General features: G+C 43.1%; 1 long non-coding RNA gene across 1 annotated transcript in view; it reads left to right on the forward strand.

Annotated features, from left to right (window-relative positions):
• LOC135231287 (uncharacterized) overlaps positions 1 to 24930 on the forward strand; it is a 32416-nt gene that overhangs the window by 1730 nt on the left and 5756 nt on the right. The window contains exon 2 of the long non-coding RNA XR_010321986.1: positions 1 to 24930. This exon is cut by the window's right edge and continues 5756 nt beyond it. This is a non-coding gene — a long non-coding RNA (uncharacterized LOC135231287).

Below are 24930 nucleotides of genomic sequence, written 5' to 3' on the forward strand. Positions count from 1 at the left end.
TGGCTTGTTTAGGGAGTGAGCAGGTGCGAGAGAACATCAGGGCCCTGTGTAGGGAGTGAGGAGGAGGGAGAAAACAGGCTAACACCTGTGTATGTAGTAAGGAGGTGGGAAAGACCACCCAGAGACCTGTGTAGGGATTGAGGAATGGGAGGGAACAGGCAGAGAACTGTGTAGGGAGTGAGGAGGTAGGAGAGACCAGGCAAGGCCCTGTGTAGGGAGCGAAGAGGTGGAGAACCAGGCAGAGTCCTGCATAGGGAGTGAGAAGGCGAGAGAGGACAGGCAGAGCCCTGCGTAGGGAGTGAGGAGGTGGGATTGACTAGGCAGGACCCTGGGTAGGGTGTGAGGAGGTGGGAGATTCCAGGCAGGGCCCTTTGTAGGGAGTGAGGTGTTGGGAGAGACCAGGCAGAGTCCTGTGTAGGGAGTGAGGATTTGGGAGAGACCAGGCAGGGCCCTGTGTATGGCCTGAGGAGGTTAGAAATACCAGGCAGGGCCCTGAGTAGGGAGTGAGGAAGTGGGAGAGAAGAGGCAGGGCCCTGTCTAGGGATTGAAGAGGTGGGAGAGAACAGGCAGAGACCCTTGTAGGGAATGGGGAGGTGGGAGAACCATGCCGAGACCTGTGTAGGGATGGAGAAGGTGGGAGGGACCAGTTAGGGCCCTGTGTGTGCAGTCAGGATGTGAGAGAGAGGAGGCAGGGCCCTGTGTGAATTGAGGATGGGGGAGAGGCCAGGCAGGGCCCTGTTTAGGGAGTGAGGAGGTGGGAGAGATCATCAGGGCCCTGTAAAGGGAGTGAGGAGGTGAGAGAGGCCAGTCAGGGACCTGTGTAGGGAGTTAGGCGTTAGGAGAGACCAGGCAGGGCCCTGTGTAGGGAGTGAGGAGGTGGGAGAGACCAGGCAGAGACCTGCATAGGGAGTGAGGAGGTGAGAGAGACCAGGTAGGATGCTGTATAAAGAGTGAGGATGTAGGAGAGACTAGCCAGAGCCCTGTGTAGGGAGTAAGGAGGTGGAGAGACCAGGCAGGGTCCTGTTTAGGGAGTGAGGAGGTGGGAGAGATCATCAGGGCCCTGTAAAGGGAGTGAGGAGGTGGGAGAGACCACCCAGATACCTGTGTAGGGACTGAGGAGGTGGGAGAGAAAAGACAGAGCCCTGTGTAGGGAGTGAGGAGGTGGGAGATACCAGGCAGGGCCCTGTGTAGGGAGTGAGGAGGTGGCAGGGAGCAGTCAGAGACCTGTGTAGGGAGTGAGGAGGTGGCAGAGACCAGGCAGGGCCCTGTCTAGGGAGTGAGGAGTTGGAAGAGACCAGGCAGAGACCTGTGTACTGAGTCAGGAGGTGGGAAAGAACAGGCAGGACTGTGTTTAGCAAGTGAGGGGGTGAGAGAGAATAGGCAGAAACTTGTGTAGGGAGTGAGAAGATGGAAGACAGCAGGCAGGGCCCTGTGTAGGGAGTGAAGAGGTGGGAGAAACATTCAGAGACCTGAATAGGGAGTGAGGAGTTGGGAGAGACCAGGCAGGGCTCTGTGCAGGGAGTGAGGAGGCCAGAGATCAGGCAAGTCCCTTTGTATGGAGTAAGGATGTGGGAGAGACCAGGCAGGGCCCTGTGCAGGGAGTGAGGAGGTAGGAGAGATCAGGCAGGGACTGGTGTAGGGAGTGAGGAGGTGGGAGAGACCAGGCAGGGCCCCGTGTAGGAAGTGAGGAAGTGGGAAAGAACAGGCAGAAAGCTGTGTATGGAGTGAGAAGATGGGAGACACTAGCCAGGGCCCTGTGTAGGGAGTGAAGAGGTGGGAGAACAAGGCAGGGTCCTGCATAGAGAGTGAGGAGGTGGGAGAGGACAGGCAGAGCCCTGCTTAGGGAGTGAGGATGTGGGAGAGACAAAGCAGGGCTCTTTGTAAGGAGTGATGAGGTGGGAGAGACTAGGCAGGACCCTGCTAGGGGTTATTGATATTGTAAGGGTTAGGTTTAGGGTTAGGGTAGGGGTAAGTTAGGGTTAAGGCTAGCTTTACTGTAAAGGGTGGGGCCAGGTTAGGGTTAGGGTTAGGTTTAGAGTTCGAGTTAGATCTAGGGTTTAGGGTTAGGGTTAGGGTCCGGTTTAGAGTTATTGTTAGGTTTAGGGTTAGGGTTAGGGTAGAGTTAAGGTTAGGGTTAAGTTTAGGGTTAGGGTAAGGATTAAGTTTAGGTCAGGGTTAGGGTTAGGATGAGTGATAGGGTTAGGGAAAGGGTTAGGGGTTCGTGTGACGGTTAGTGTTACATTTACAGTTAAGCTGATGTTTTAGGGTGTTACTGCCAGGGTTAGGGTTAGAGTTAGGGTTAGGGTTAGGGCGAGAGTTAGAGGATAGTTTAGGGTTAGGTGTAATTTTAGGGTTAGGGTTAGGCTTAGGTCTAGGGTGAAGTTTAGGTTAAGGATGAGGGTTAGGATTAGGCTTTGGTGTTTAGGTTAAGGTTAGCGTTACATTTAGGGTTAGGCTTAGTGTTAGGTTTTGCGTTAAGTGTTTGGGTTAATGTTAGGGTCAGGTTTAAAGTTAGGTTTAGGGTTAGGGTTAGTGTTTGGTTTAGGGTTAGGGTTAGGGTGAAGTTTAAGTTAAGGGTGAGTGTTGAGCTTAGGGTTAGTGTTGGGGTTAGGGTTAGGGTTAAGGTTAGAATTAAGTTTAGGGTTAAGGTCAGGTTTAGAGTTAGGGTAAGTGTTAGGGTTAAGTCATAGTTAGGTTTAGGACTAGTTTTTAGTTAGAGATAGGGTTGGGTTCAGGGTTGGGCTTAGGTTTAGATGTTAGGGTGAGGGATAGTGCTAGGTTTCCATTCAAACTGAGTGTGTAGGGTAAGTTTTAGGGTTAAAGTTAGAGTTAGAGTCAGGGTTAGGTTTAAGTTTAGTGTTGGGATTATGTTTATGGTTAGGGTCAGGGTTGGGGAGATTTAGTGTTTAGGGTTACAGTGAATTTATGTTCTGCGAGAGGGTTAGGGTTAGGGGTTTGGGTTCAGGTTAGAGTCAGGGTTAGGGTTAGGTTTAGGGTTAAGGTTAGGTTTAGTGTTAGTGTTAGTTTTGCTTAGGGTTAGGGTTTGAATGAAGTTAGGGTAGGCTTAGCGTTATGCTTAGGGTGAAATTTTGGTTAAGGGTGAGGGTTCGGCTTAGGCTTAGGGTTAGAGTTAGGGTCAGTGGTTAGGGTTAGGCTTAGGGTTAAGGTTAGGTTTAGGCTAAGGATTAGGGTTAGAGTTACGGTTAAGGGTTAGCATTTCAGTTAGGTTTAGGTTAGGGTTATAATTAGGGTTAAGTTTAGGGTTAGGGTAAGAGTGAGAGTTACATTTACAGTTAAGATGAGGGTTTTGGGTAAGTGTTACAGTTAAGATTAGGGTTAGGGCTAGGGTTAGGGTTAGAGTTAGGTTGAAGATTATGGTAGGCTTAAAGATAGGGTTAAGGTTAGGTTAGGGTTAGGGTCAGGGTTAGGATTAGAATTAGGTTTAGGGTGAGGATTAGGGTCAGAGTTATTGTAAGGGTTAGGTTTCGGGTTACAGGTGGGCCAAGGTTAAGGTGAGGGTTAGGTTTAGGGGTAGGGTTAGGGTTAAAGTTAGGGCGAGTTTTAGGTTAGGAATAGGGTGAAGTTTAAGACAGGGTGAGGGTTAGGGTTATGGCTAAGGTTTGGGCTTGTTTTCAGGTTAGTGTTAAGGTTATGTTCAGGGTTAGGGTTAAGTTCATGGGTTGTGTTTAGTTTTAGGGTTAGGGTTAGATTTAAGGTTAGGGTTAAGTTTAGTGTTACGGTTAGGGTAAGGGTTATGGTTGTGTTAGGCGTTGTGGTTGGGGTGAGGGTTAGGTTTAGGGTTAGGTTTGGGTAGGGTTTGGATTATGGTTATGGTAAGGTGTTAGAGTTAGAGGTGTAGTTTAGGATTAGGTTTTGGGTGAGGGTTCCGGTTAGACCTTGTGGTTCTGGTCATGGTTAGGTTTGGTTTAGGGTTAGGGTTAGGTTCATGATTAGGTTTCGGGTTAGTGTTAGAGTTAGTGTGAGAGTTAGGGTTAAGGTTTTTGCTAGGCTTTCGCTTTGGTGTTAGGGTTTGGGTTAGGGTTAGGGTTATCATTAGGGCTCAGGGGTTTCAGGTTAGTGTTAGGGTTAGGGTTAGGGATAGCATTAGGGTTAGCGTTGTGGGATACGGTTAGGGGTTAGGGTGAGGGTTACGGTTAGTTTTACAGTTAAGGTGAGGGTTTAGGGTAAGTGTTATGATTAGGGTTAGAGTTAGAGTTAGGGTTAGGTTTAGGGTTAGGGTTAGGTGTAGGGTAAGATTTAGGTTTAGGTCCAAGTTGAGGGTTAGACTTAGTGTTCTATTTAGGGTCAAGGTTAGAGTTAGGGTTAGGGTTAGGATTAGGTCTAGGTTTAGGATTAGGATTAAGTTTAGGGTTAGGTTCAGGGCTATTGTAAGTGTTTGGTTTAGGGTTACAGATGGACTAGCGTTATTCTTAGAGTTAGGTTTAAGGTTAGGGTTTGGGTTAGGTCTAGGTTTAGGGTTAAGGTTATGGTTAGTGTTTGGATGAAGTTCAGGATAGGGTGAGGGTTATTTTTATGGTGAGGGCTAGGGTTTGGGTTTGTGTTCAGGTTAGTGTTAAGGATAGGTTTAGGGTTCGGTTAGGGTTAGGCGTTATGTCTAGGGTCAGCGTTAGGTTAGGTTTAGGGTTAGTGTGAAGTTTAGGTTAAGGGTGAGGGTTATGATAAGGGTTAGGATTATAGACGGTGTTAGACCTTAGGTTTAGGGTGTTAGGGTTAGGTTTATGGTTAGGGTAGATTTAAGTTTAGGTTTAATATTAGGGTTAGGGTTAGATTTGGGTTACTGTTCGTATTAGGGTTAGGGTTAGGGATAAGTTTGGGGCTAGCGTTAGGTTTAGGGTTGGGGATACGGTTAAGGATTAGGGTGAGGGTTAGGGTTAGGTTTACAGTTAAGGCGAGGGTTTAGGGTAATTGTTATGGTTAGGGTTAGAGTTAGAGTTAGGCTTAGGGTTAGGGTGAAGTTTCAGTTACTAGTCAGGGTTAGGCTTAAGGTTAGAGTAGGGTTAAGGTTAGTGTTCGGGTTAGGTATAGCGTTAGGGTATGGGTAGGGGTAAGGTTAGGGTTAAGGCTAGGTTTACGGTAAAGGGTAGGGCTAGCTTAGGGTTAGATTTAGAGTTAGAGTTAGTGCTAGGGTTTAGGATTATGGTTATGGTCAGGTTTAGAGTTATTGTTAGGGTTAGGGTAGACTTAAGGTTAGGGTTAATTTAGGGTTAGAGAAAGGGTTAGGTTTAGGTCTGGGTTAGGTGTAGGATGCGGGGTAGGGTTAGGGTTAGGGGTTCATGGGAGGGTTAGTGTTAAGTTTCCATTAAGCTGATGTTTTAGGGTGTTACTGTTAGGGCTAGGGTTAGCATTAGGTTTAGGGTCAGGGCTAGAGTTAGGGGATAGTTAAGGGTTAGCTTTACTTTCAGGGTTAGGGTTAGCCTTAGGTTTAGGGTGAAGTTTAGGTTAAGGATGAGGGTTAGGGTTAGGGTTAGGCATTTGGGTTAAGGTTAGGGTTAGGTTTAGGATTAGGCTTAGGGTTAGGGTTAGGTGTTTGGGTTAATGTTAGGGTCAGGTTTAGGGTTCGGCTTAGGGTTAGGGCTACAGCTGGGGTAAAGTTTAATTGAAGGGTGAGGGCTGAGCTTAGGGTTAGCGTTAGGGGTTAGGGTTAGAGCTTAGGTTAGGATTAAGTTTAGGGTTAAGGTTAGGTTTAGATTTAGGGTTAGGGTTAGTGTTAGGGTTAAGTCATGTTTAGGTTTAGGGCTAGGTGAAGGTTATAGATAGGGTTAGGTTAAGGGTTGAGGTTAGGTTTAGATGGGAAGATGAGGGTTAGTGCTAGGTTTCCATTGAAGCTGAGTGTGTAGGGTAAGTTTTAGGGTTAGGATTAGGGTTAGAGTTAGAGTTAGGGTCAGGGTTAGTTTTGAGTTTAGAGTTAGGGTTACGTTTATGGTACGGTCAGGGTTAGGGGAGATTTAGTGTTACGTTTAGTTTTAGGGTTAGGGTTACAGAGAAGTTTATGTTAAGCGAGAGGGTTGGGGTTAGGGGTTTGGGTTCAGGTCAGAGTCAGGGTTAGGGTTAGGTTTAGGGTTAGGGTTACGTGTAGTGTTAGTGTTAGTTTTGCTTAGGGTTTGGGTTTGAATGAAGTTAGGGTACGCTTAGCGTTATGCTTAGGGTGAAATTCTGGTTAAGGGTGAGGGTTCGGCTTAGGGTTAGGGTTAGAGTTAGGGTCAGTGGTTAGGGTTAGGTTTAGGGTTAAGGTTAGTTTTAGGCTAAGGATTAGGATTAGAGTTAGGGTTAAGGGTTAGCATTTCAGTTAGGTTTAGGTTAAGGTTCTAATTAGGGTTAAGTTTAGGGTTAGGGTAAGAGTTAGAGTTACATTGACAGTTAAGGTGAGGGTTTTGGGTAAGTGTTACCGTTAAGGTTAGGGTTAGGGCTAGGGTTAGGGTTAGAGTTAAGGTTAAGGGTTAGGGTTAGGTTTAAGTTTATGGTAGGCTTAAAGATAGGGTTAAGGTTAGGTTAGGGTTAGGGTCAGGGTTAGAATTAGAATTAGGTTTAGGGCGAGGATTAGGGCCAGAGTTATTGTAAGGGTTAGGTTTCGGGTTACAGGTGGGCCAAGGTTAAGGTGAGGGTTAGGTTTAGGGGTAGGGTTAGGGTTAAAGTCAGGGTGAGTTTTAGGTTAGGGATAGGGTGAAGTTTAAGATAGGGTGAGGGTTAGGGTTATGGCTAAGGTTTGGGCTTGTTTTCAGGTTAGTGTTAAGGTTATGTTCAGGGTTAGGGTTACGTTCAGGGGTTGTGTTCAGTTTTAGGGTTAGGGTTAGATTTAAGGTTAGGGTTAAGTTTAGTGTTACGTTTAGGGTTAGGGTCACGGTTGTGTTAGGCTTTGTGGTTGGGGTGAGGGTGAGTTTTAGGGTTAGGGTTGGTTAGGGTTAGGATTATCGTTATGATAAGGCGTTAGGGGTTAGAGGTGTAGTTTAGGGTTAGGGTTTGGGTGAGGGTTCCGGTTAGGCCTTGCGGTTCTGGTCATGGTTAGGTTTGGTTTAGGCTTAGGGTTAGGTTCATGATTCGGTTTCGGGTTAGTGTTAGAGTTAGGGTGAGAGTTAGGGTTAAGGTTTTTGCTAGGCTTTGGTGTTAGGGTTAGGGTTTGTGTTAGGGTTAGGTTTATCATTAGGGCTCAGGGGTTTCAGGTTAACGTTAGGGTTAGGGTTAGGGATAGCATTAGGGTTAGGGTTGTGGGATACGTTTAGGATTTAGGGTGAGGGTTACGGTTAGTTTTACAGTTAAGGTGAGGGTTTAGGGTAATTGTTATGATTAGGGTTATAGTCAGAGTTAGGGTTTGGTTTAGGATTAGGGTTAGGTGTAGGGTAAGAATTAGGTTTAGGTCCATGTGGAGGGTTAGACTTAGTGTTCTATTTAGGGTCAAAGTTAGGGGTAGGGTTAGGATTAGGTCTAGGGTTAGGATTAGGATTATTTTAGGGTTAGGTTCAGGGCTATTGTAAGTGTTCAGTTTAGGGTTACAGATGGACTAGCGTTATTCTTAGAGTTAGGTTTAAGGTTAGGGTTTGGGTTAGGTCTAGGTTTAGGGTTAAGGTTATGGTTAGTGTTTGGATGAAGTTCAGGATAGGGTGAGGGTTATTTTTATGGTGAGGGCTAGGGTTTGGGTTTGTGTTCAGGTTAGTGTTAAGGATAGGTTTAGGGTTCGGTTAGGGTTAGGCGTTATGTCTAGGGTCAGCGTTAGGTTAGGTTTAGGGTTAGTGTGAAGTTTAGGTTAAGGGTGAGGGTTATGATAAGGGTTAGGATTATAGACGGTGTTAGACCTTAGGTTTAGGGTGTTAGGGTTAGGTTTATGGTTAGGGTAGATTTAAGTTTAGGTTTAATATTAGGGTTAGGGTTAGATTTGGGTTACTGTTCGTATTAGGGTTAGGGTTAGGGATAAGTTTGGGGCTAGCGTTAGGTTTAGGGTTGGGGATACGGTTAAGGATTAGGGTGAGGGTTAGGGTTAGGTTTACAGTTAAGGCGAGGGTTTAGGGTAATTGTTATGGCTAGGGCTCGAGGTAGATTTAGGCTTAGGGTTAGGGTGATGTTTCAGTTAATAGTCACGTTAGAGTTAAAGTTAGAGTAGGGTCAAGGTTAGTGTTCGGGTTAGGTATAGAGTTAGGGTTCGGGTAGGGGTAAGGTTAGGGTTAAGGCTAGGTTTACGGTAAAGGGCAGGGCTAGGTTAGTGTTAGGTTTAGAGTTAGAGTTAGTGCTAGGGTTTGGGGTTATGCTTATGGTCAGGTTTAAGTTATTGTTAGGCTTTGTTAGGGGGTTAGGGTTGTGTTTGTTACGGGGTTACGATTGCATTTTTCGGGGTTTAGAGTTGTGTTTGTTAGGGGCTTAGGGTTATTTATTAGGGGGTTAGGGTTGTTTGTTGTTTGGGGGTTAGGTTTGTTTGTTGTTAGGGGGTTAGTGTTGATTGTTGATAGTGGGTTAGTGGTGTTTGTTGTTAGGGGTTCAGAGTTGTTTGTTGTTAGGGGGTTAGAGTTGTTTGTTGTTAGAGGATTTGGGTTCTTTCTTGTTGGGGGTTAGTGTTGTTTGTTTTTAGGGGATAAGTGTTGGTTGTTGTTAGGGGGTTAGTTTTTTTTTTGTTTTTACTGGGTTAGTGGTGTTGGTGGTTAGGGGGTTAGTGTTGTTGGTTGTTTAGGGGGTTAGTGTTGTTTGTTGTTAGGTGTTTACGGTTGTTGGTTGTTAGGGGGTTAGGGTTGTTTGTTGTTTCGGATTTAAGGTAGATTCTTGTTAGGGGTTTAGTGTTGTTTGTTGTTAGTCGGGTAGGGTTGTTTGTTGTTTGGTTAGAGTTGTTTGTTGTTAAGGGGTTATGGTTATTTCTTGTTAGGGGTTAGGGTTGTTTGTTGTTATGGGGTTAGGGTAGTTTCTTGTTAGGGGGTTAGTGTTGTTTGTTGTTAGTGTGTTAGGGTTGTTTGTTGTCTGGTTAGGGTTGTGTGTTGTTAGGGGGTTAGTGTTGTTTGTTGTCAGGGGTTTAGTGTTGTTTCTTGTTGGGGTTTAGTGGTTTTTCTTGATAGGGTGTTAGTGTTGTTGGTTGTTTAGAGTGTTAGGGTTGTTTGCTGATAGGGGGATAGGGTTGTTTGTTGTTAGGGGGTTAGTGTTGCTTGTTGTTAGGGGTTTACAGTTGTTGGTTGTTAGGGGGTTAGGGTTGTTTGTTGTTAGGGGGTTAGGGTTCTTTGTTGTTAAGGGTTAGGGTTGTTTGTTGTTACGGGGTTAGGGTAGTTTCTTGTTAGGGGGTTAGTGTTGATTGTTGTTAGTGGGTTAGTGTTGTTTGTTGTTAGGGGTTCAGAGTTGTTTGTTGTTAGGGGGTTAGAGTTTTTTGTTGTTAGAGGATTTGGGTTCTTTCTTGTTGGGGGTAAGTGTTGTTTGTTTTTAGGGGATAAGTGTTGGTTGTTGTTAGGGGGTTAGTATTTTTTTGGTTTTTACTGGGTTAGTGGTGTTGGTGGTTAGGGGGTTAGTGTTGTTGGTTGTTTAGGGGGTAAGGGTTGTTTGTTGTTAGGGGGTTAGGGTTGTTTGTTGTTGGGGGTTAGTGTTGTTTGTTGTTAGGTGTTTACGGTTGTTGGTTGTTAGGGGGTTAGGGTTGTTTTTTCTTTCTCATTTAAGGTAGATTCCTTTTATGGGTTTAGTGTTGTTTGTTGTTAGTCGGTTAGGGTTGTTTGTTGTTTGGTTAGGGTTGTTTGTTGTTAAGGGGTTAGGGTTGATTGTTGTTAGTGGGTTAGTGGTGTTTGTTGTTAGGGGTTCAGAGTTGTTTGTTCTTACGGAGTTAGTTTTGTTTGTGGTTAGGGTATTAGTGTTGTTTGTGGTTGGGGGTGAGTGTTGTTGGTTCTTAGGGGGTTAGGATTGTTTATTGTTAGGGGTTTAGGGTTTTATGTTGTTAGGGGTTTAAGGTTGTTTGTTGTTAGGAGGTTAGGGTTGTTTGTTATTTGGTCAGGGTTGTTTGTTGTTAGGGGGTTAGGGTTGTTTGTTGTTAGGGGTTAGGGTTGTTTGTTGTTACGGGGTTAGGGTAGTTTCTTGTTAGGGGGTTAGTGTTGTTTGTTGTTAGGGTGTTAGGGTTGTTTGTTGTTAGTGGGTAAGGGTTGTTTATTGTTAGTGGGTTCGTGTTTTTGGTTTTTAGGGGTTAGGGTTGTTTGTTGTTTGGGGGTTAGTGTTGTTTGTTGTTAGGGGGTTAGGCTTGTTTGTTGTTAGGGTGTTAGTGTTCTTTGATGTTAGGGGATTAGGGTTGTTTGTTGTTAGGGGGTTAGTGTTGTTTGTTGTTAGGGGGTTAGGGTTGTTTCTAGTTGGGGTTTAGTAGTGTTTGTTGTTAGGGTGTTAGTGTTGTCCGTTTTTGGGGGTTAGTGTTGTTGTTGTTAGGGGGTTATTGTTGTTTGTTGTTAGGGTGTGAGAGTTGTTTGTTGTTTGGGGTTTGTGTTGTTTTTTAGGGGGTTAGTTTTGTTTGTTGTTAGTGGGTTAGTGTTGTTTGTAGTTAGGGGATTAGGGTTGTTGTTAGAGGGTTAGTGTTGGTTGTTGTTGGGGCTTAGTGTTGTTTGTTGTTAGGGGGTTAGGGATGGTTGTTGTTAGGGTGTTAGTGTTGTTGGTTGTTTAGAGGGTTAGGGTTGTTTGTTGTTAGGGTTTTACAGTTGTTGGTTGTTAGGGGGTTAGGGTTGTTTGTTGTTAGGGTTTTACAGTTGTTGGTTGTTAGGGGGTTAGGGTTGTTTGTTGTTAGGGGGTTAGGGTTCTTTGTGGTTAAGGGTTAGGGTTGTTTGTTGTTACGGGGTTAGGGTGGTTTCTTGTTAGGGGGTTAGTGTTGATTGTTGTTAGTGGGTTAGTGGTGTTTGTTGTTAGGGGTTCAGAGTTGTTTGTTGTTAGGGGGTTAGAGTTGTTTGTTGTTAGAGGATTTGAGTTCTTCCTTGTTGGGGGTTAGTGTGGTTTGTTTTTAGGGGATAAGTGTTGGCTGTTGTTAGGGGGTTAGTATTTTTTGGTTTTTACTTGGTTAGTGGTGTTGGTGGTTAGGGGGTTAGTGTTTTTGGTTGTTTAGGGGGTTAGGGTTGTTTGTTGTTAGGGGTTAGGGTTGTTTGTTGTTACGGGGTTAGGGTAGTTTCTTGTTAGGGGGTTAGTGTTGTTTGTTGTTAGTGGGTTTGGGTTGTTTGTTGTTTGGTTAGGGTTGTTTGTTGTTAGGGGGTTAGGGTTGTTTGTTGTTAGGGGTTAGGGTTGTTTGTTGTTATAGGTTTAGGGTAGTTTCTTGGTAGGGGGTTAGTGTTGTTTGTTGTTAGTGGGTTAGGGTTGTTTGTTGTCTGGTTAGGGTTGTGTGTTGTTAGGGGGTTAGTGTTGTTTGTTGTTGGGGTTTAGGGTTTTCTCTTTTTGGGGTTTAGTGGTTTTTGTTGTTAGGGTGTTAGTGTTGTTTGTGGTTAGGGGGTTAGTGTTGTTGGTTGTTAGGGGGATAGGATTGTTTGTTGTTAGGGGGTTAGGGTTGTTTGCTGTTCGGGGGTTAGGGTTGTTTGTTGTTACGGGGTTAGTGTTGTTTGATGTTAGGGGTTAGGGTTGTTTGTTGTTAGGGGGTTAGTGTTGTTTGTTGTTAGGGTGTTAGGGTTGTTTGTTGTTAGGGGGTTAGTGTTGTTTGTTCTTACGGGGTTAGTGTTGTTTGTGGTTAGGGTGTTAGTGTTGTTTGTGGTTGGGGGTGAGTGTTGTTGGTTCTTAGGGGGTTAGGATTGTTTATTGTTAGGGTTTTAGGGTTTTATGTTGTTAGGGGTTTAAGGTTGTTTGTTTTTAGGAGGTTAGGGTTGTTTGTTGTTACGGGGTTAGGTTAGTTTCTTGTTAGGGGTTTAGTGTTGTTTGTTGTTAGGGCGTTAGTGTTTGTTGTTAGGGGTTTAGGGTTGTTTCTTGTTGGGGTTTCGTGGCTTTTGTTGTTAGGGTGTTAGTGTGTTTGTTGTTAGGGTGTTAGTGTTGTTTGTAGTTAGGGGGTTAGTGTTGTTTGATGTTAGGGGTTTAGGGTTGTTTGTTGTTAGGGAGTTAGTGTTTCTGGTTTTTAGGGGTTAGGGTTGTTTGTTGTTTGGGGGTTAGTGTTGTTTGTTGTTAGGGGGTTAGGCTTGTTTGTTGTTAGGGTGTTAGTGTTCTTTGATGTTAGGGGATTAGGGTTGCTTGTTGTTAGGGGGTTAGTGTTGTTTGTTGTTAGGGGGTTAGGGTTGTTTCTAGTTGGGGTTTAGTAGTGTTTGTTGTTAGGGTGTTAGTGTTGTCCGTTTTTGGGGGTCAGTGTTGTTGTTGTTAGGGGGTTAGTGTTTTTTGTTGTTAGGGTGTGAGAGTTGTTTGTTGTTTGGGGTTTGTGTTGTTTTTTAGGGGGTTAGTTTTGTTTGTTGTTAGTGGGTTAGTGTTGTTTGTAGTTAGGGGATTAGGGTTGTTGTTAGAGGATTAGTGTTGGTTGTTGTTGGGGCTTAGTGTTGTTTGTTGTTGGGGGTTAGGGATGGTTGTTGTTAGGTTGTTAGTGTTGTTGGTTGTTTAGAGGGTTAGGGTTTTTTGCTGTTGGGGGATAGGGTTGTTTGTTGTTAGGGGGTTAGTGTTGCTTGTTGTTAGGGGTTTAGAGTTGTTGGTTGTTAGGGGGTTAGGGTTGTTTGTTGTTAGGGGGTTAGGGTTCTTTGTTGTTAAGGGTTAGGGTTGTTTGTTGTTACGGGGTTAGGGTAGTTTCTTGTTAGGGGGTTAGTGTTGATTGTTGTTAGTGGGTTAGTGGTGTTTGTTGTTAGGGGTTCAGAGTTGTTTGTTGTTAGGGGGTTAGAGTTGTTGGTTGTTAGAGGATTTGGGTTCTTTCTTGTTGGGGGTTAGTGTTGTTTGTTTTTAGGGGATAAGTGTTGGTTGTTGTTAGGGGGTTAGTATTTTTTTGGTTTTTACTGGGTTAGTGGTGTTGGTGGTTAGGGGGTTAGTGTTGTTGGTTGTTTAGGGGGTAAGGGTTGTTTGTTGTTAGGGGGTTAGGGTTGTTTGTTGTTGGGGGTTAGTGTTGTTTGTTGTTAGGTGTTTACGGTTGTTGGTTGTTAGGGGGTTAGGGTTGTTTTTTCTTTCGCATTTAAGGTAGATTCCTTTTATGGGTTTAGTGTTGTTTGTTGTTAGTCGGTTAGGGTTGTTTGTTGTTTGGTTAGGGTTGTTTGTTGTTAAGGGGTTAGGGTTGATTGTTGTTAGTGGGTTAGTGGTGTTTGTTGTTAGGGGTTCAGAGTTGTTTGTTCTTACGGGGTTAGTTTTGTTTGTGGTTAGGGTATTAGTGTTGTTTGTCGTTGGGGGTGAGTGTTGTTCGTTCTTAGGGGGTTAGGATTGTTTATTGTTAGGGGTTTAGGGTTTTATGTTGTTAGGGGTTTAAGGTTGTTTGTTGTTAGGAGGTTAGGGTTGTTTGTTGTTTGGTTAGGGTTGTTTGTTGTTAGGGGGTTAGGGTTGTTTGTTGTTAGGGGTTAGGGTTGTTTGTTGTTACGGGGTTAGGGTAGTTTCTTGTTAGGGGGTTAGTGTTGTTTGTTGTTAGGTGTTTGGGTTTTTTTTTGTTAGTGGGTAAGGGTTGTTTATTCTTAGTGGGTTCGTGTTTTTGGTTTTTAGGGGTTAGGGTTGTTTGTTGTTTGGGGGTTAGTGTTGTTTGTTGTTAGGGGGTTAGGCTTGTTTGTTGTTAGGGTGTTAGTGTTCTTTGATGTTAGGGGATTAGGGTTGTTTGTTGTTAGGGGGTTAGTGTTGTTTGTTGTTAGGGGGTTAGGGTTGTTTCTAGTTGGGGTTTAGTAGTGTTTGTTGTTAGGGTGTTAGTGTTGTCCGTTTTTGGGGGTTAGTGTTGTTGTTGTTAGGGGGTTAGTGTTGTTTGTTGTTAGGGTGTGAGAGTTGTTTGTTGTTTGGGGTTTGTGTTGTTTTTTAGGGGGTTAGTTTTGTTTGTTGTTAGTGGGTTAGTGTTGTCTGTAGTTAGGGGATTAGGGTTGTTGTTAGAGGGTTAGTGTTGGTTGTTGTTGGGGCTTAGTGTTGTTTGTTGTTGGGGGTTAGGGATGGTTGTTGTTAGGGTGTTAGTGTTGTTGGTTGTTTAGAGGGTTAGGGTTGTTTGTTGTTAGGGTTTTACAGTTGTTGGTTGTTGGGGGTTAGGGTTGTTTGTTGTTAGGGGGTTAGGGTTCTTTGTTGTTAAGGGTTAGGGTTGTTTGTTGTTACGGGGTTAGGGTGGTTTCTTGTTAGGGGGTTAGTGTTGATTGTTGTTAGTGGGTTAGTGGAGTTTGTTGTTAGGGGTTCAGAGTTGTTTGTTGTTAGGGGGTTAGAGTTGTTTGTTGTTAGAGGATTTGAGTTCTTTCTTGTTGGGGGTTAGTGTTGTTTGTTTTTAGGGGATAAGTGTTGGCTGTTGTTAGGGGGTTAGTATTTTTTGGTTTTTACTTTGTTAGTGGTGTTGGTGGTTAGGGGGTTAGTGTTGTTGGTTGTTTAGGGGGTTAGGGTTGTTTGTTGTTAGGGGTTAGGGTTGTTTGTTGTTACGGGGCTAGGGTAGTTTCTTGTTAGGGGTTTAGTGTTGTTTGTTGTTAGGGCGTTAGTGTTTGTTGTTAGGGGTTTAGGGTTGTTTCTTGTTGGGGTTTCGTGGCTTTTGTTGTTAGGGTGTTACTGTTGTTTGTTGTTAGGGTGTTAGTGTTGTTTGTAGTTAGGGGGTTAGTGTTGTTTGATGTTAGGGGTTTAGAGTTGTTTGTTGTTAGGGAGTTAGTGTTTCTGGTTTTTAGGGGTTAGGGTTGTTTGTTGTTTGGGGGTTAGTGTTGTTTGTTGTTAGGGGGTTAGGCTTGTTTGTTGTTAGGGTGTTAGTGTTCTTTGATGTTAGGGGATTAGGGTTGCTTGTTGTTAGGGGGTTAGTGTTGTTTGTTGTTAGGGGGTTAGGGTTGTTTCTAGTTGGGGTTTAGTAGTGTTTGTTGTTAGGGTGTTAGTGTTGTCCGTTTTTGGGGGTCAGTGTTGTTGTTGTTAGGGGGTTAGTGTTTTTTGTTGTTAGGGTGTGAGAGTTGTTTGTTGTTTGGGGTTTGTGTTGTTTTTTAGGGGGTTAGTTTTGTTTGTTGTCAGTGGGTTAGTGTTGTTTGTAGTTAGGGGATTAGGGTTGTTGTTAGAGGATTAGTGTTGGTTGTTGTTGGGGCTTAGTGTTGTTTGTTGTTGGGGGTTAGGGATGGTTGTTGTTAGGGTGTTAGTGTTGTTGGTTGTTTAGAGGGTTAGGGTTGTTTGCTGTTAGGGGATAGGGTTGTTTGTTGTTAGGGGGTTAGTGTTGCTTGTTGTTAGGGGTTTACAGTTGTTGGTTGTTAGGGGGTTAGGGTAGTTTCTTGTTAGGGGGTTAGTGTTGATTGTTGTTAGTGGGTTAGTGGTGTTTGTTGTTAGGGGTTCAGAGTTGTTTGTTGTTAGGGGGTTAGAGTTGTTGGTTGTTAGAGGATTTGGGTTCTTTCTTGTTGGGGGTTAGTGTTGTTTGTTTTTAGGGGATAAGTGTTGGTTGTTGTTAGGGGGTTAGTATTTTTTTGGTTTTTACTGGGTTAGTGGTGTTGGTGGTTAGGGGGTTAGTGTTGTTGGTTGTTTAGGGGGTAAGGGTTGTTTGTTGTTAGGGGGTTAGGGTTGTTTGTTGTTGGGGGTTAGTGTTGTTTGTTGTTAGGTGTTTACGGTTGTTGGTTGTTAGGGGGTTAGGGTTGTTTTTTCTTTCGCATTTAAGGTAGATTCCTTTTATGGGTTTAGTGTTGTTTGTTAGTCGGTTAGGGTTGTTTGTTGTTTGGTTAGGGTTGTTTGTTGTTAGGGGGTTAGGGTTCTTTGTTGTTAAGGGTTAGGGTTGTTTGTTGTTACGGGGTTAGGGTGGTTTCTTGTTAGGGGGTTAGTGTTGATTGTTGTTAGTGGGTTAGTGGTGTTTGTTGTTAGGGGTTCAGAGTTGTTTGTTGTTAGGGGGTTAGAGTTGTTTGTTGTTAGAGGATTTGAGTTCTTTCTTGTTGGGGGTTAGTGTTGTTTGTTTTTAGGGGATAAGTGTTGGCTGTTGTTAGGGGGTTAGTATTTTTTGGTTTTTACTTGGTTAGTGGTGTTGGTGGTTAGGGGGTTAGTGTTTTTGGTTGTTTAGGGGGTTAGGGTTGTTTGTTGTTAGGGGTTAGGGTTGTTTGTTGTTACGGGGCTAGGGTAGTTTCTTGTTAGGGGGTTAGTGTTGTTTGTTGTTAGTGGGTTAGGGTTGTTTGTTGTCTGGTTAGGGTTGTGTGTTGTTAGGGGGTTAGTGTTGTTTATTGTTAGGGGTTTAGGGTTGTTTCTTGTTGGGGTTTAGTTGTTTTGTTGTTAGGGTGTTAGTGTTGTTTGTGGTTAGGGGGTTAGTGTTGTTGGTTGTTAGGGGGATAGGATTGTTTGTTGTTGGGGGTTAGGGTTGTTTGTTGTTAGGGGGTTAGGGTTGTTTTTTGTTAGGGGGTTAGTGTTGTTTGTTGTTAGTCGATTAGGGTTGTTTGTTGTTTGGTTAGGGTTGTTTGTTGCTAGGGGGTTAGGGATGGTTGTTGTTAGGGTGTTAGTGTTGTTTGTTGTTAGGGGTTTAGTATTGTTTGTTGTTAGGTGTTTAAGGTTGTTTCTTGTTGGGGTTTAGTGGGTTTTGTTGTTAGGGTGTTAGTGTTTTTGGTTAGGGGGTTAGTGTTGTTGTTTGTTAGGGGGTAAGGGTTTGTTGTTAGGGGTTTAGGGTTGTTTGTTGTTAGTGGTTTAGTGTTGTTTGTTTTTAGGGGTTCAGAGTTTTTTGTTGTTAGGGGGTTAGAGTTGTTTGTTGTTAGAGGATTTGGGTTCTTTCTTGTTGCAGGTAAGTGTTGTTTGTTTTTAGGGGATAAATATTAGTTGTTTTTAGGGGGTTAGTTTTTTTTGTTTTTACTGGGTTAGTGGTGTTGGTGGTTAGGGAGTTAGTGTTGTTCGTTGTTTAGGGGGTTAGGGTTGTTTGTTGTTAGGGGGTTAGGGTTGTTTGTTGTTAGGGGGTAGTGTTGCTTGTTAGGTGTTTACGGTTGTTGGTTGTTAGGGTGTTAGGGTTGTTTGTTGTTAGGGGGTTAGGGTTCTTTGTTGTTAAGGGTTAGGGTTGTTTGTTGTTAGGGGGTTAGGGTTCTTTGTTGTTACGGGTTGGGGTTGTTTGTTGTTACGGGGTTAGGGTAGTTTCTTGTTAGGGGGTTAGTGTTGATTGTTGTTAGTGGGTTAGTGGTGTTTGTTGTTAGGGGTTCAGAGTTGTTTGTTGTTAGGGGGTTAGAGTTTTTTGTTGTTAGAGGTTTTGGGTTCTTTCTTGTTGGGGGTTAGTGTTGTTTGTTGTTAGGGTGTTAGGGTTGTTTGTTGTTAGGGGGTTAGTGTTGTTTGTTCTTACGGGGTTAGTGTTGTTTGTGGTTAGGGTGTTAGTGTTGTTTGTGGTTGGGGGTGAGTGTTGTTGGTTCTTAGGGGGTTAGGATTGTTTATTGTTAGGGTTTTAGGGTTTTATGTTGTTAGGGGTTTAAGGTTGTTTGTTTTTAGGAGGTTAGGGTTGTTTGTTGTTACGGGGTTAGGTTAGTTTCTTGTTAGGGGTTTAGTGTTGTTTGTTGTTAGGGGGTTAGTGTTTGTTGTTAGGGGTTTAGTGTTGTTTCTTGTTGGGGTTTAGTGGTTTTTGTTGTTAGGGGGTTAGTGTTGATTGTTGTTAGTGGGTTAGTGGTGTTTGTTGTTAGGGGTTCAGAGTTATTTTTCGTTAGGGGGTTAGAGTTGTTTCTTGTTAGAGGATTTGGGTTGTTTCTTGTTAGGGGTTAGTGTTGTTTGTTTTCAGGGGCTAAGTACTGGTTGTTCTTAGGGGGTTAGTGTTTTATGTTTTTACGGGGTTACTGGTGTTGGTGGTTAGGGGGTTAGTGTTGTTGGTTGTTTAGGGGGTTAGAGTTGTTTGTTGTGAGGGGGTTAGGGTTGTTTGTTGTTAGGGGGTTAGTGTTGTTTGTTGTTTCGGGTTTAAGGTAGATTCTTGTTAGGGGTTTAGTGTTGTTTGTTGTTAGTCGGTTAGGGTTGTTTGTTGTTTGGTTAGGGTTGTTTGTTGTTAAGGGTTTAGGGTAGTTTATTTTTAGGGGGTTAGTGTTGTTTGTTGTTAGGTTGTTAGGATTGTTGTTAGGGGGTTAGTGTTTTTTGTTGTTAGGGGGTTAGTGTTGTTTCTTGTTAGAGAGTTAGGGTTCTTTGTTGTTAGAGGCTTAGGGTTGTTCTTTGTTAGTGGGTTAGAGTAGTTTGTTGTTGGGGGTTAGGGTTGTTTGTTGTTAGGGGGTTAGGGTTGTTGTTAGGTGGTTAGTGTTGTTTCTATTTAGGGGTTTCGGGTTGTTTCTTGTTGAAGTTTAGTGGTTTTTGTTGTTAGGGTGTTAGTGTTGTTTATGGTTAGGGGGTTAGTGTTGCTTGTATTTAGGGGTTTAGGGTTGTTTCTTGTTGGGCTTTAGTGGTTTTTGTTGTTAGGGTGTTAGTGTTGTTTGTTGTTAGGGGGTTAGTGTTGTTTGTTCTTACGGGGTTAGTGTTGTTTGTGGTTAGGGTTTTAGTGTTTTTTGTGGTTAGGGGGTGAATGTTGTTGGTTGTTAGGGGGTTAGGATTGTTTGTTGTTAGTGGTTCAGTGTTGTTTGTTGTTAGGCGGTTAGTGTTTGTTGTTAGGGGTTTAGGGTTGTTTCTTGTTGGGGTTTAGTGGTTTTTGTTGTTAGGGTGTTAGTGTTGTTTGTTGTTAGGGTGTTAGTGTTGTTTGTTGTTAGGGGGTTAGTGTTGTTTGATGTTAGGGGTTTAGGGTTGTTTGTTGTTGGGGGTTAATGTTGTTTGTTGTTAGGGAGTTAGTGTTGTTCGTTGTTTAGGGGGTTAGGGTTGTTTGTTGTTAGGGGGTTAGGGTTCTTTGTTGTTAAGGGTTAGGGTTGTTTGTTGTTACGGGGTTAGGGTAGTTTCTTGTTAGGGGGTTAGTGTTGATTGTTGTTAGTGGGTTAGTGGTGTTTGTTGTTAGGGGTTCAGAGTTGTTTGTTGTTTTGGGTTAGAGTTGTTTGTTGTTAGAGGATTTGGGTTCTTTCTTGTTGGGGGTTAGTGTTGTTTGTTTTTAGGGGATAAGTGTTGGTTGTTGTTAGGGGGTTAGTATTTTTTTGGTTTTTACTGGGTTAGTGGTGTTGGTGGTTAGGGGGTTAGTGTTGTTGGTTGTTTAGGGGGTTAGGGTTGTTTGTTGTTAGGGCGTTAGGGTTGTTTGTTGTGAGGGGGTTAGGGTTGTTTTTTGTTGGGGGTTAGTGTTGTTTGTTGTTAGGTGTTTACGGTTGTTGGTTGTTAGGCGGTTAGGGTTGTTTTTTCTTTCGCATTTAAGGTAGATTCTTGTTAGGGGTTTAGTGTTGTTCGTTGATAGTCGGTTAGGGTTGTTTGTTGTTTGGTTTGGGTTGTTTGTTGTTAGGGGGTTAGGGTTGTTTGTTGTTAGGGGGTTAGTGTTGTTTGTTGTTGGGGGTTAGGGTTGTTTCTAGTTGGGGTTTAGTAGTGTCTGTTGTTAGGGTGTTAGTGTTGTCCGTTTTTGGGGGTTAGTGTTGTTGTTGTTAGGGGTTAGTGTTGTTTGTTGTTAGGGTGTGAGAGTTGTTTGTTGTTTGGGGTTTGTGTTGTTTTTTAGGGGGTTAGTTTTGTTTGTTGTTAGTGGGTTAGTGTTGTTTGTAGTTAGGGGATTAGGGTTGTTGTTAGAGGGTTACTGATGGTTGTTGTTGGGGCTTAATGTTGATTGTTGTTAGGGGGTTAGGGATGGTTGTTGTTAGGGTATTAGTGTTGTTGGTTGTTTAGAGGGTTAGGGTTGTTGGTGGTTAGGGGGTTAGTGTTGTTTGTTGTTAGTGGGTTAGGGTTGTTTGTTGTCTGGTTAGAGTTGTGTGTTGTTAGTGGGTTAGTGTTGTTTGTTGTTAGGGGTTTAGGTTTTTTTCTTGTTGGGGTTTAGTGGTTTTTGTTGTTAGGGTGTTAGTGTTGTTCGTGGTTAGGGGGTTAGTGTTGTTGGTTGTTAGGGGGATAGGATTGTTTGTTGTTAGGGGGTTAGGGTTGTTTGTTGTTTGGGGGTTAGGGTTGTTTGTTGTTACGGGGTTAGTGTTGTTTGATGTTAGGGGTTAGGGTTGTTTGTTGTTAAGGGGTTAGTGTTGTTTGTTAGGGTGTTAGGGCTGTTTGTTGTTGGGGGTTAGTGTTGTTTGTTCTTACGGGGTTAGTGTTGTTTGTGGTTAGGGTGTCAGTGTTGTTTGTGGTTGGGGGTGAGTGTTGTTGGTTCTTAGGGGGTTAGGATTGTTTATTGTTAGGGTTTTAGGGTTTTATGTTGTTAGGGGTTTAAGGTTGTTTGTTGTTAGGAGGTTAGGGTTGTTTGTTGTTACGGGGTTAGGTTAGTTTCTTGTTAGGGGTTTAGTGTTGTTTGTTGTTAGAGGGTTAGTGTTTGTTGTTAGGGGTTTAGGGTTGTTTCTTGTTGGGGTTTCGTGGCTTTTGTTGTTAGGGTGTTAGTGTTGTTTGTTGTTAGGCTGTTAGTGTTGATTGTTGTTAGGGGGTTAGTGTTGTTTGATGTTAGTGGTTTAGGGTTGTTTGTTGTTAGGGAGTTAGTGTTTTTGGTTTTTAGGGGTTAGGGTTGTTTGTTGTTTGGGGGTTAGTGTTATTTGTTGTTAGTGGGTTAGGCTTGTTTGTTGTTAGGGTGTTAGTGTTCTTTGATGTTAGGGGATTAGGGTTGCTTGTTGTTAGGGGGTTAGTGTTGTTTGTTGTTAGGGGGTTAGGGTTGTTTCTAGTTGGGGTTTAGTAGTGTTTGTTGTTAGGGTGTTAGTGTTGTCCGTTTTGGGGGGTTAGTGTTGTTGTTGTTAGGGGGTTAGTGTTGTTTGTTGTTAGGGTGTGAGAGTTGTTTGTTGTTTGGGGTTTGTGTTGTTTTTTAGGGGGTTAGTTTTGTTTGTTGTTAATGGGTTAGTGTTGTTTGTAGTTAGGGGATTAGGGTTGTTGTTAGAGGATTAGTGTTGTTTGTTGTTGGGGCTTAGTGTTGTTTGTTGTTAGGGGGTTAGGGATGGTTGTTGTTAGGGTGTTAGTGTTGTTGGTTGTTTAGAGGGTTAGGGTTGTTTGCTGCTAGGGGGATAGGGTTGTTTGTTGTTAGGGGGTTAGTGTTGCTTGTTGTTAGGGGTTTAGAGTTGTTGGTTGTTAGGGGGTTAGGGTTGTTTGTTGTTAGGGGGTTAGGGTTCTTTGTTGTTAAGGGTTAGGGTGGTTTGTTGTTACGGGGTTAGGGTAGTTTCTTGTTAGGGGTTTAGTGTTGATTGTTGTTAGTGGGTTAGTGGTGTTTGTTGTTAGGGGTTCAGAGTTGTTTGTTGTTAGGGGGTTAGAGTTGTTTGTTGTTAGAGGATTTGGGTTCTTTCTTGTTGGGGGTTAGTGTTGTTTGTTTTTAGGGGATAAGTGTTGGTTGTTGTTAGGGGGTTAGTTTTTTTTGGTTTTTACTGGGTTAGTGGTGTTGGTGGTTAGGGGGTTAGTGTTGTTGGTTGTTTAGGGGGTTAGGGTTGTTTGTTGTTAGGGGGTTAGGGTTGTTTGTTGTTGGGCGTTAGTGTTGTTTGTTGTTAGGTGTTTACGGTTGTTGGTTGTTAGGGGGTTAGGGTTGTTTTTTCTTTTGCATTTAAGGTAGATTCTTGTTAGGGGTTTAGTGTTGTTTGTTGTTAGTCGGTTAGGGTTGTTTGTTGTTTGGTTAGGGTTGTTTGTTGTTAGGGGTTAGGGTTGTTTGTTGTTACGGGGTTAGGGTAGTTTCCTGATAGGGGGTTAGTGTTGTTTGTTGTTAGGGTGTTAGGGTTGTTTGTTGTTAGTGGGTAAAGGTTGTTTGTTGTTAGTGGGTTAGTGTTTTTGGTTTTTAGGCGTTAGGGTTGTTTGTTGTTTGGGGGTTAGTGTTGTTTGTTGTTAGGGGGTTAGGCTTGTTTGTTGTTAGGGTGTTAGTGTTCTTTGATGTTAGGTTATTAGGGTTGTTTGTTGTTAGGGGGTTAGTGTTGTTTGTTGTTGAGGGTTAGGGTTGTTTCTAGTTGGGGTTTAGTAGTGTTTGTTGTTAGGGTGTTAGTGTTGTCCGTTTTTGGGGGTTAGTGTTGTTGTTGTTAGGGGGTTAGTGTTGTTTGTTGTTAGGGTGTGAGAGTTGTTTGTTGTTTGGGGTTTGTGTTGTTTTTTAGGGGGTTAGTTTTGTTTCTTGTTAGTGGGTTAGTGTTGTTTGTAGTTAGGGGATTAGGGTTGTTGTTAGAGGGTTAGTGATGGTTGTTGTTGGGGCTTAGTGTTGTTTGTTGTTACGGGGTTAGGGTTGTTTGTTGTTGGGGGTTAGTGTTGTTTGTTGTTAGGTGCTTACGGTTGTTGGTTGTTAGGGGGTTAGGGTTGTTTTTTCTTTCGCATTTAAGGTAGATTCTTGTTAGGGGTTTAGTGTTGTTTGTTGTTAGTCGGTTAGGGATGTTTGTTGTTTGGTTAGGGTTGTTTGTTGTTAGGGGGTTAGGGTTGTTTGTTGTTAGGGGTTAGGGTTGTTTGTTGTTACGGGGTTAGGGTAGTTTCTTGTTAGGGGGTTAGTGTTGTTTGTTGTTAGGGTGTTAAGGTTGTTTGTTGTTAGTGGGTAAGGGTTGTTTGTTGTTAGTGGGTTAGTGTTTTTGGTTTTTAGGGGTTAGGGTTTTTTGTTGTTTGGGGGTTAGTGTTGTTTGTTGTTAGGGGATTAGGGTTGTTGTTAGAGGATTAGTGTTGGTTGTTTTTGGGGCTTAGTGTTGTTTGTTGTTAGGGGGTTAGGGATGGTTGTTGTTAGGGTGTTAGTGTTGTTGGTTGTTTAGAGGGTTAGGGTTGTTTGCTGTTAGGGGGATAGGGTTGTTTGTTGTTAGGGGGTTAGTGTTGCTTGTTGTTAGGGGTTTACAGTTGTTGGTTGTTAGGGGTTCAGAGTTGTTTGTTGTTAGGGGGTTAGAGTTGTTTGTTGTTAGAGGATTTGGGTTCTTTCTTGTTGGGGGTTAGTGTTGTTTGTTTTTAGGGGATAAGTGTTGGTTGTTGTTAGGGGGTTAGTATTTTTTTGGTTTTTACTGGGTTAGTGGTGTTGGTGGTTAGGGGTTTAGTGTTGTTGTTTGTTTAGGGGGTTAGGGTTGTTTGTTGTTAGGGGGTTAGAGTTGTTTGTTGTTGGGGGTTAGTGTTGTTTGTTGTTAGGTGTTTACGGTTGTTGGTTGTTAGGGGGTTAGGGTTGTTTTTTCTTTCGGATTTAAGGTAGATTCTTTTTAGGGGTTTAGTGTTGTTTGTTGTTAGTCGGTTAGGGTTGTTTGTTGTTTGGTTAGGGTTGTTTGTTGTTAGGGGGTTAGGGTTGTTTGTTGTTAGGGGTTAGGGTTGTTTGTTGTTAGTGGGTAAGGGTTGTTTGTTGTTAGTGGGTTAGTGTTTTTGGTTTTTAGGGGTTAGGGTTGTTTGTTGTTTGGGGGTTAGTGTTGTTTGTTGTTAGGGGGTTAGGCTTGTTTGTTGTTAGGGTGTTAGTGTTCTTTGATGTTAGGGTATTAGGGTTGTTTGTTGTTAGGGGGTTAGTGTTGTTTGTTGGTAGGGGGTTAGGGTTGTTTCTAGTTGGGGTTTAGTAGTGTTTGTTGTTAGGGTGTTAGTGTTGTCCGTTTTTGGGGGTTAGTGTTGTTGTTGTTAGGGGGTTAGTGTTGTTTGTTGTTAGGGTGTGAGAGTTGTTTGTTGTTTGGGGTTTGTGTTGTTTTTTAGGGAGTTAGTTTTGTTTGTTGTTAGTGGGTTAGTGTTGTTTGTAGTTAGGGGATTAGGGTTGTTTTTAGAGGGTTAGTGATGGTTGTTGTTGGGGCTTAGTGTTGTTTGTTGTTAGGGGGTTAGAGATGGTTGTTAGTAGGGTGTTAGTGTTGTTGGTTGTTTAGAGGGTTAGGGTTGTTTGTTTTTAGGGCGATAGGGTTGTTTTTTGTTAGGGGGTTAGTGTTGCTTGTTGTTAGGGGTTTAGAGTTGTTGGTTGTTAGGGGGTTAGGGTTGTTTGTTGTTAGGGGGTTAGGGTTCTTTGTTGTTAAGGGTTAGGGTTGTTTGTTGTTACGGGGTTAGGGTAGTTTCTTGTTAGGGGGTTAGTGTTGATTGTTGTTAGTGGGTTAGTGGTGTTTGTTGTTAGGGGTTCAGAGTTGTTTGTTGTTAGGGGGTTAGAGTTGTTTGTTGTTAGAGGATTTGGGTTCTTTCTTGTTGGGGGTTAGTGTTGTTTGTTTTTAGGGGATAAGTGTTGGTTGTTGTTAATGAGTTAGTATTTTTTTGCTTTTTACTGGGTTAGTGGTGTTGGTGGTTAGGGGGTTAGTGTTGTTGGTTGTTTAGGGGGTTAGGGTTGTTTGTTGTTAGGGGGTTAGGGTTGTTTGTTGTTAGGGGGTTAGTGTTGTTTGTTTTTAGGGGATAAGTGTTGGTTGTTGTTAGGGGGTTAGTATTTTTTTGGTTTTTACTGGTTTAGTGGTGTTGGCGGTTAGGGGGTTAGTGTTGTTGGTTGTTTAGGGGGTTAGGGTTGTTTGTTGTTAGGGGGTTAGGGTTGTTTGTTGTTAGGGGGTTAGTGTTGTTTGTTGTTAGGTGTTTACGGTTGTTGGTTGTTAGGGGGTTAGGGTTGTTTGTTCTTTCGCATTTAAGGTAGATTCTTGTTAGGGGTTTAGTGTTGTTTGTTGTTAGTCGATTAGGGTTGTTTGTTGTTTGGTTAGGGTTGTTTGTTGTTAGGGGGTTAGGGTTGTTTGTTGTTAGGGGTTAGGGTTGTTTGTTGTTATGGGGTTAGGGTAGTTTCTTGTTAGGGTGTTATTGTTGTTTGTTGTTATTGGGTTAGGCTTGTTTGTTGTCTGGTTAGGGTTGTGTTTTGATAGGGGGTTAGTGTTGTTTGTTGTTAGGGGTTTAGGGTTGTTTCTTGTTGGGGTTTAGTGGTTTTTGTTGTTAGGGTGTTAGTGTTGTTCGTGGTTAGGGGGTTAGTGTTGTTGGTTGTTAGGGGGATAGGATTGTTTGTTGTTAGGGGGTTAGGGTTGTTTGTTGTTTGGGGGTTAGGGTTGTTTGTTGTTACGGGGTTAGTGT

The sequence above is a fragment of the Loxodonta africana genome, chromosome 4, assembly GCF_030014295.1.
Source record: "Loxodonta africana isolate mLoxAfr1 chromosome 4, mLoxAfr1.hap2, whole genome shotgun sequence".
In the NCBI taxonomy this organism is placed as follows: domain Eukaryota; kingdom Metazoa; phylum Chordata; class Mammalia; order Proboscidea; family Elephantidae; genus Loxodonta; species Loxodonta africana.